The sequence below is a fragment of the Dromiciops gliroides genome, chromosome 3 (assembly GCF_019393635.1).
Source record: "Dromiciops gliroides isolate mDroGli1 chromosome 3, mDroGli1.pri, whole genome shotgun sequence".
NCBI classification, from domain to species: Eukaryota; Metazoa; Chordata; class Mammalia; order Microbiotheria; family Microbiotheriidae; genus Dromiciops; species Dromiciops gliroides.
The window spans coordinates 362,511,587-362,519,811 of NC_057863.1; the positions used below are offsets into that span (position 1 = coordinate 362,511,587).

Consider the following 8,225-nt stretch of genomic DNA (forward strand, 5'->3'; position numbering starts at 1 on the left):
TTTATCTGTTTTTGGTCACCATGATTTAGGTATCAAGAGCGTATTTTGTCATGAAAGAAATATGTTAGGATCCCTTCTTTACCTATTTTTTCAGATATCTCTTCTTTACTTATTTTTATATATTATTACAATGAAGTGTTCTCTATATGTTTTATAGAATGCAGTTGTAAGATCATTCTTGTCCTGTTATTTTTCCTTTGTGAATTATCCATTTTTCTAAGATAGGGTTATTGAAGTATTCTATTTCGTATACCATTATTATGGGAAACATATATATTTTAAAATATTCATTTAATTTAGATTGTCAGTTAAATTGGCTTGTAGTTGGGTGAAATAATTCCTAAAATTTGTTTTTATTCCTTTTTTATTAGCTGTGAATTCACCTTTTTAATATTGGTAATTTGATTTTTCTTCTTTCTTTTTATTAATCAAATTTACAAATGGCTTGTCTATTTTATTGTTATTTTTCTACAATTTCTATTTTTATGTTTTAGTTTTAAAAAAAAATTTGGTTCCATTCCAAATTCATTGATCTTTTCTTTCCCTATTTTATTAATGAAAGAATTTAGAGATATAATTTTTCCTTTAAGTACTGCTTGGACTTCGTCCCACAAATTTTGATTATGTTGTCCTTATCTTTAATGAATTATTGTTTCTATAATTTGTTTTGTAATCATTCACTCTAGGTATAAGTTGTTTATTTAAAATTTTTTTTCTAAATTTCCAAAATAATTTTTATTGTCAGAATTTTGTACTTTAGTTTTCCTTGTCCTGTACAATCTTTGTGCCCTGGAGGTGACCAGTATGACTGGCAGTGATGAGACCAACCTTTAGTCCAGCTGGAGCATCTCTTCGAATGGTGGATAGTTTTCCAATATGCTGGTAATTACCTCCTCCAAAGGGATGTTCCACAGGATTCATAGCCATACCCCGGACACTAGGCCAGCAGTTTCTCTTGGCCTTGTATTTGTGATAGGCACGACCTGCCTTAAGGATAGGTTTATCAATATGACCTTTTCCAGCAACAACACCAACAACAGCTCTGTTTGCAGAGGAGATGACTTTTTTACAGCCTGAAAGTAGCTTTACCTGTGTTTTCTTAGTTTCTGGATTGTGGAAAATCACTGTGGCATAGTTTCCAGATGCTCTAGCAAACTTACCCTGACCCCCAAGCTTTTCTTCAAGACAGCCCACAATGGTCCCTTCAGGCATAGTGCCTACTGGGAGGACCTTGCCAATATTAAGCTAAGCTTTCTTACCACAGTACGCAAACTGGCTGGTGTGGATGCCTTCAGCAGCAATAAACATCTCTGTCCTCTTTTTAAATCGGTAAGGATCTCAGAAAGCTACTTTTGCAAGAGGAGCCCCTTAGCCTGGATCATGGATTATGTCCTTTATGTAGCCGTGCCTCTCAGCAAAGTCAACAGCCCAGAGCTTGGTGGCTCCTTTCCTGTGTTTCACGTAAGCATGGAAGATGGAGCTCGCACCCTTTCTCTGACCATGGATCACCCGGCCCATCTTGAGTGTCTGTCTCTGGACTTGCTAGAAGGAGTTAAAATTAATTTTTAAATTTTGCTCCAAATATACTTTATTGAATGTCATTTTTAATGTGTTATGGTTAGTAAAAGATGCATTTAATATTTGTTATTTTTGCTTTTTTGGTGAAATTTTTAATACCCTAATACATGGTAAATTTTTGTGAAGGTGTCTTCTACCACTTTGAAATAGATATACTCAAGGGGCAGCTAGATGGCTCAGTGGATAGAGCACTGGCCTTGGATTCAGGAGTACCTGAGTTCAAATCCGGCCTCAGACACTTAACACTTACTAGCTGTATGATCCTGGGCAAGTCACTTAACCTCAATTGCCTCACTAAAAACAAACAAACAAAACAAAAAAGCCAGCAAATTGCCTGAGCTCTCCTTCAGTTCCTTCAAAAAGAACATTAAGTTAAGCCTCCAAATGTATTCTGAAACTACAGAACCTACAAAAAGACAGAGAGACACAATCTTCTAACCTGAAATAATTTAGAAGACTTCAGGAAAGTTTGGTCTTACTCTGGGAAAAAGGGAACACAGAGCACCTCAGCACAGCACAGCATGGTTTTATGAAAAAGAACAATAAAATAGATAAACCTTTGGTTAATTTCATTTAAAAAAAGAAAGAAGAAACCCAACTCACCAGTATCAAAAATGAAAGAGGTGATTTCACCACAAATGAAGTGGAAATTAAAGCAATAATTAGGAACTATCTTGCCCAATTGTATGCCAATAAATTTGATAATCTAAATATAATGCACAAATATTTACAAAAATAAAAACTGCCCAGGTTAACTGAAGAGGAAATAAAATCCTTAAATAAGCCCATATTAGAAAAAGGAATTGAACAAGCCAGGGCCAGATGGGTTTACAAGTGAATTCTAACAAACATTTAAAGAATAATTAATTCCAGTATTATACAAATTATTTGGGAAAATAGGTGAAGAAGAAGTTCGGCCAAATTCCTTTTATGACACAAATATGGTGTTGATACCAAAACCAGGCAGAGACAAAACAGAGAAAGAAAATTATAGACCAATTTCCCTAAAGAATATTGATGCAAAAATCTTAAATAAGATATTAGCAAGGTGATTACAGCAAGTGATCACCAGGATAAAACATTATGACAGAGTGGGATTTATACCAGGACTGCAGGGCTGGTTCAACATTAGGAAAACTATCAACATAATCAACCACATTAATAAGAAATCCACATAAATCATCAGCATTTCTATACATGACCAACAAAGTCCAGCAGGGAGAAATAGAAAGAGAAATTCCATTTTAAGTAACAGTAGACAATATAAAATATTTTGGATTCTACTTGCCAAGACAAACCCAGGAACTCTATGAACATAATTACAAAACACTTTACACAGAAATCAAATCAGATCTAAATAATTTGAAGAATAGGGGAAAGCTAGGTGGTGCAGCGCATAAAGCATCAGCCCTGGAGTCTGGAGTACCTGAGTTCAAATCCGGCCTCAGACACTTGAAACTTACTAGCTATGTGACCCTGGACAAGTCACTTAACCCTCATGGACCCACAAAAAAAAAAGAAAGAAAAAAAAAGAAAAAAATAATTTGAAGAATATCAATTGCTCATGGATAGGCCAAGCTAATATCATAAAAATGGCAATTCTACCAAAATTAATTTACTTATTCAGTGCCATACCAATCAGACTACCTAAAAATTATTGTGTAGAGTTAGAAAAAATAAAAAACAAAATTCATCTGGAAAAACAAAAATCAAGAATATCAAGGGAACTAATGAAAAAAAAATGCACAGGAAGGTGAGTGAGCTGTACCAAATCTGAAGCTTTACTAGGAAGCAGCAGTCATCAAAACTATTTGGTACTGGCTAAGAAATATAGTCGTAGATCAATGGAATAGGTTAGGTACAAGAGAGACAGTAGCAAATGAATTTAGTAATCTACTGTTTGATAAACCCAAAGACTTCAGCTTCTGGGATTGGAACTCAATATTCAATAAAAAATGCTGAGAAAACTTGAGGATAACACTGCAGAAACTAGGCATAGACCAACATCTTATACCTTATACTAAAATAAGGTCAAAATGGGTGCATGCTTTAGACATAAAAAGGTGATACCCTAGGTAAATTAGGAGAGAAAAGAATAGTCTACCTCTCAGATTCATGGAAAGGAGAACAGTTTATGACCAAACAAGAGATAGAGAATATTATGAAATGCAAAATGGATGATTTTGATGATATTAAATTGAAAAGGTTTGTACAAACAGAAGCAATGCATCCAAAATTAGAAGGGAGGTAGAAACCTGGGAAATATTTTTTATAGCCAGTGTTTATGATGGAGGTCTCATTTATAATATATATTGGGAACTAAATCAAATTTATAGGAATACAAGTCATTCCCCAATTTCGAAATGGTCAAAGGATGTGAACAGTTTTCTGATGAAGAAATAAAAGCTATCTATTGTCATATGACAGAATGCTCTAAATCACTATTGATTAGAGAAATGCAAATTAAAACAAATCTGAGGTACCACCTGACACCTATCAGATTGGCTAATATGACAAAAAAGGAAAATAATAAATGTTGGAGAAACTGTGGAAAAATTGGAACACTAATGCATTGTTGGTGGAGCTGTGAACTGATCCAAGCATTCTGGAGAGCAGTTTGGAACTATGCCCAAAGCGCTAGAAAGCTGTGCATACCCTTTGACCCAGCAATACCACTATTAGGTCCTTTTCCCAAAGAGATCATAAAAAAGGGAAAAGGACCCACATGTACAAAAATATTTATAGCTGCTCTTTTTGTGGTGCCAAGGAATTGGAAATTGAGGGCATGCCCATCAATTGGGGATTGGCCAAAGAAGTTGTGGTATATGAATGTAATGGAATAGTATTGTGCTGTAAGAAACAATTAGCAGGCAGATTTCAGAGAAACCTGGCAGGACTTACATGAACTGATGCTGAGTGAGATGAGCAGAACCAGGAGAAGATTGTACACAGTATCAACAACATTGTGTGTTGATCAACTGTGATGGACTTGACTCTTTTTAGCAATACAATGGTCCAGGATAGTTCCAAAGGACTCAAGATGGAAAATGCTCTCCAAATCCAGAAAAAAAAGAACTATGGAATCTAGAGGCACATTGAACCATAATATCTCTATTTTTTTTGTTTTCCTTTTTTGAGGTTTTTCATTTTTGCTGGTTCTTCTTGCACAGCATGACTAATGCAGAAACATGTTTAATGTGATTGTACATCTCTAACATATATCAGATTGCTAGTTGTTTGGGGCAGGGGGATGGGAGGGTAGGGAGGGAGAAAGAATGAAACTAGAAATCTTATAAAAACAAATGTTGCAAACTATCCCTACATGTAACTAAAAAATAATAAAAATACATTTATGGGAAAACAACAACAAAAAAGAAATAGGTATACTTTTTCCCATTCAACAATTTCCAGAGGTCTAGCATATCTAATTTTATGGCCTAAATATTTCCCATAAAATATGAGGTAACATTCTCTGTTGAGATGAGGGTAAGAGAGGGAACTATGAGAGACTCGAGGAGGGGTGAAAAAATTTGGAAAAGCTGCTTTCCTGAGTAGAAGAGTGAATTAATTAAGGAGGTATAAATGTATTGCCTTTTTGCAGTGAGGGCCCATTTACAAGTAGTAACAAATCTGTGGTGAACATAGTATACACAGTTCTTTGATTTTCTTAAGCTTCATTTAGCAGTATTTCAGTTGGAATGAAGTGAGTGGATAGTGGGAGTAAACAAGTCTGAAGAGTGGCAGGGCAAGATCTTTGATAGGATAAAGGGGAAAAGAATTCAAGAGAAGAATGTGTAGGGTTAAACTGGCTTACTATGAGGTCAAGATGGGAAAGGAAAGAGAGGACAGCCAATGCAGGGGTGATGACCTGGGAAAGAACTGAAGATTGTAGGTCATGGTGAGGATGAAATTGCAGGGTTAGGGGCTACAAGGCAGAGGGAAATGTAGAATGACAGAAAATTGGGATCAGATAAAGCATTTTGAGAGTTCATGAACTTTGAAGAGGAATACTTGTGAGTTAAGGGGAAATCAAGGGTATAAGCATCTCTGTGTATAGCTCTGTATATAGCTAGGGTGTGAGAATATGTGTGTGTGTGTGTGTGTGTGTGTGTGTGTGTGTGTGTGTGTGTGTGTGTGTGTAGGAATAGCTTATAGGAAGTTGAAGGAAGAGAATTAGGGTATTTGAGGGATTATCAGTCTATATGTAAAAGTCCCTAGATAAGAGGGCAGGAAGTGGGGAGGAAAGACTATGAATCATGCTCTGTAATCATTGAAGAAGGAAGGATAATGTCCTGGAGCTGGGTAGATGACTACAAGAATCATGATTGTTGATAAATATAGATTGAATAAAATTCAAAGGAGAAGCTATTGAATAATGGTGGTAGATGGAGCCTGAAAGTGTCAATAGGGAGCAAGGAATATTCTAATTCTGTCCATTCATGATCAATGAGTTGGGAACTGATAGTGAAAGTACAGTCAGTACTGGAAGAATGACCAGGGATTCGTCAGAGAAAGCAGGAGGGAGCCATGTCTCAGTAAGTTCAATGACACTGAAAGAGCAATAAAGGAAAATGGTTTTAGATAAATTAATTTATTGGCTGTGGAGCAGGCATTCCAGGGAATACAGTGGAAGAGATAATGACAACTAGAGATTTCGTCACTGTGGTAAGGGGTGGGAGTATGTTAATCATTGGAAAATGGGGTCAGGTAGGTTATCATCACCCAAAGAGTGTCAGCGTAGTGGTGGGGTTGCCTGGATCAGCTAAGTATAGCTAGATGTGGAGTATAGTAGAGTAGTAGGAGGAAAGCCAAGGGTCATGGCAATTGTGGAGATGTGAGCATTCAGGTATCTTAGGTTGTGATGAAATTGATGCTCAGAGAGGTCAAGAAGCCTTCCTGGGAAAGTACAGGTATAGAGAAACTGCTGTGCAGATGTGGATATATCATGACACACATTACCAACAAAACGAAAAAAAATATCTTGAATGAAAACAATGTATTTGCTGAAAATATCATCTAAGTGCATCCTGAATAGCTTATGGAATCATTCAATGTGAAATATTTCCTAAGTTTTTCAAAGCCAATCTGCTCCTAGGTGAGGAATCGAACCAAAGAATGGAGAAAGCTGAATACTGGAGAAAGCTGAAGTGGCATTTATCTTGGCCTAGAATCTTCACAAGGAAAGACTGTTTAAAAGATTTGGAAATCACACTATGAACTCCTTGAAGGCAAGGCGATGGTTTCTCACAGAGGCTACTAGTGAAAGTGCAAAAGTATACATGTATAACAAAAGAGGAAGAGCATTTAGAATATTTCCCAAAGAAGTACACAGCAGTGTTAATTTCCCTTCTAGTTTCCAAAATATCAGTGGGAAACACTATCCTGTTTTGATTTGAAGCAATATGGAAAGAGTTTCTTCTGTAGCCATATTTAAGGACAATAACTTTTTCCTAACCAGCATTTTGTTGTGGATATGTGGTCCCTTGGCATTTTGCTTATGCATTTGAAGAAGCCCCTTCTGAGATTTTTAAAAATAGGAAAAAAAATCATTCTTTGTTTTTTTCTTTTCTGGTATTTCATTACTTAAAAAAATAAAAAGCAAAACATCAACACCAGTATCATACCCCATCCTGTAAAGTTACCTTCATTTGTTCCCATACTTTGATTTTATACCCTAGGAAAAGGAACAATTTACATATAAATTTTCAAGTACTCTTTCTTGATATTCAGGGGATTTTAAGACGATTTTGATGTTTGGCTTCTACTTAAGCATCTCAATAAAGCAGGTAAAGAACTTTAACTGGGTTTTCAAATTGATTTCAACATTATTTTCTCCCAGTTTTTCTTGGAGCGTCCCAGAGATGGAGCTCTGGTAGAAGCTGAGAATGTGATAGTGAAGAAGGTATCAAAAATTTTTTGGACTCACTATTCTAAATAGGTTCAATTACACAGTGGGAGCCGACACCATTCAATATTTCTACCATCCATATGGATTTTGTGGCACAAATAATTTTTTTTCCTTGTCCTTTGAGCATTTTCTTTGGGCCATCTTCACTTTATGCTGGAGTTTTTGGATAGAATAGAAATTAAGAAGCACAACTATAAGTAAGAAAGTGGTGCCAGTTGTTTAAGTCCCAAGCCAGTACCAAAGCATAGCCACTGCAGCCACAATAAACTAAGCTCAAGTTTATAGAAAAGAATGTATCCCTGGGTGAAGGGAAGGTGGAGGATACTTCCCTAGAGAACATTCCTTTACAAAGTTTGGATCATCCTGTCATAAACCATGTGACTTTCCCAGCATTTGCTCCCAGCTCAGAGAATTCAATGTATGGCCTATCCAGGGAAGATAGAAGCCAATGTTGAAACTGTGCTTTATAGAACACCAAAGTGAAGATTCATGAGTGAAGGAACAACTTGTTTTCACAGCCGTGAGAGAGCTGGCAAACGCTTGTCTGTAGTGACTTACATACTTATTCAGTGATTTAGACTGCCTCTCTGGCACGGGTCAGATGGCATATTAACATGGGATATAATCCTTTCTCACTCTGCAGGCAATGGCACAGTATGATATTGGCACCACATTAGGCTTCATTAACCCTAGAACATGCTGCCTTCTCACTCTTGGCACTCTCTGACGGGCTGCAGGC

The 8,225-nt window shown here is 36.4% G+C and overlaps 1 pseudogene; it reads right to left on the minus strand.

The window, feature by feature from the left end:
• Window positions 1-756: 756 nt before the first annotated feature.
• Window positions 757-1,518, minus strand: LOC122745947 (annotated as a pseudogene).
• Window positions 1,519-8,225: the final 6,707 nt, after the last annotated feature.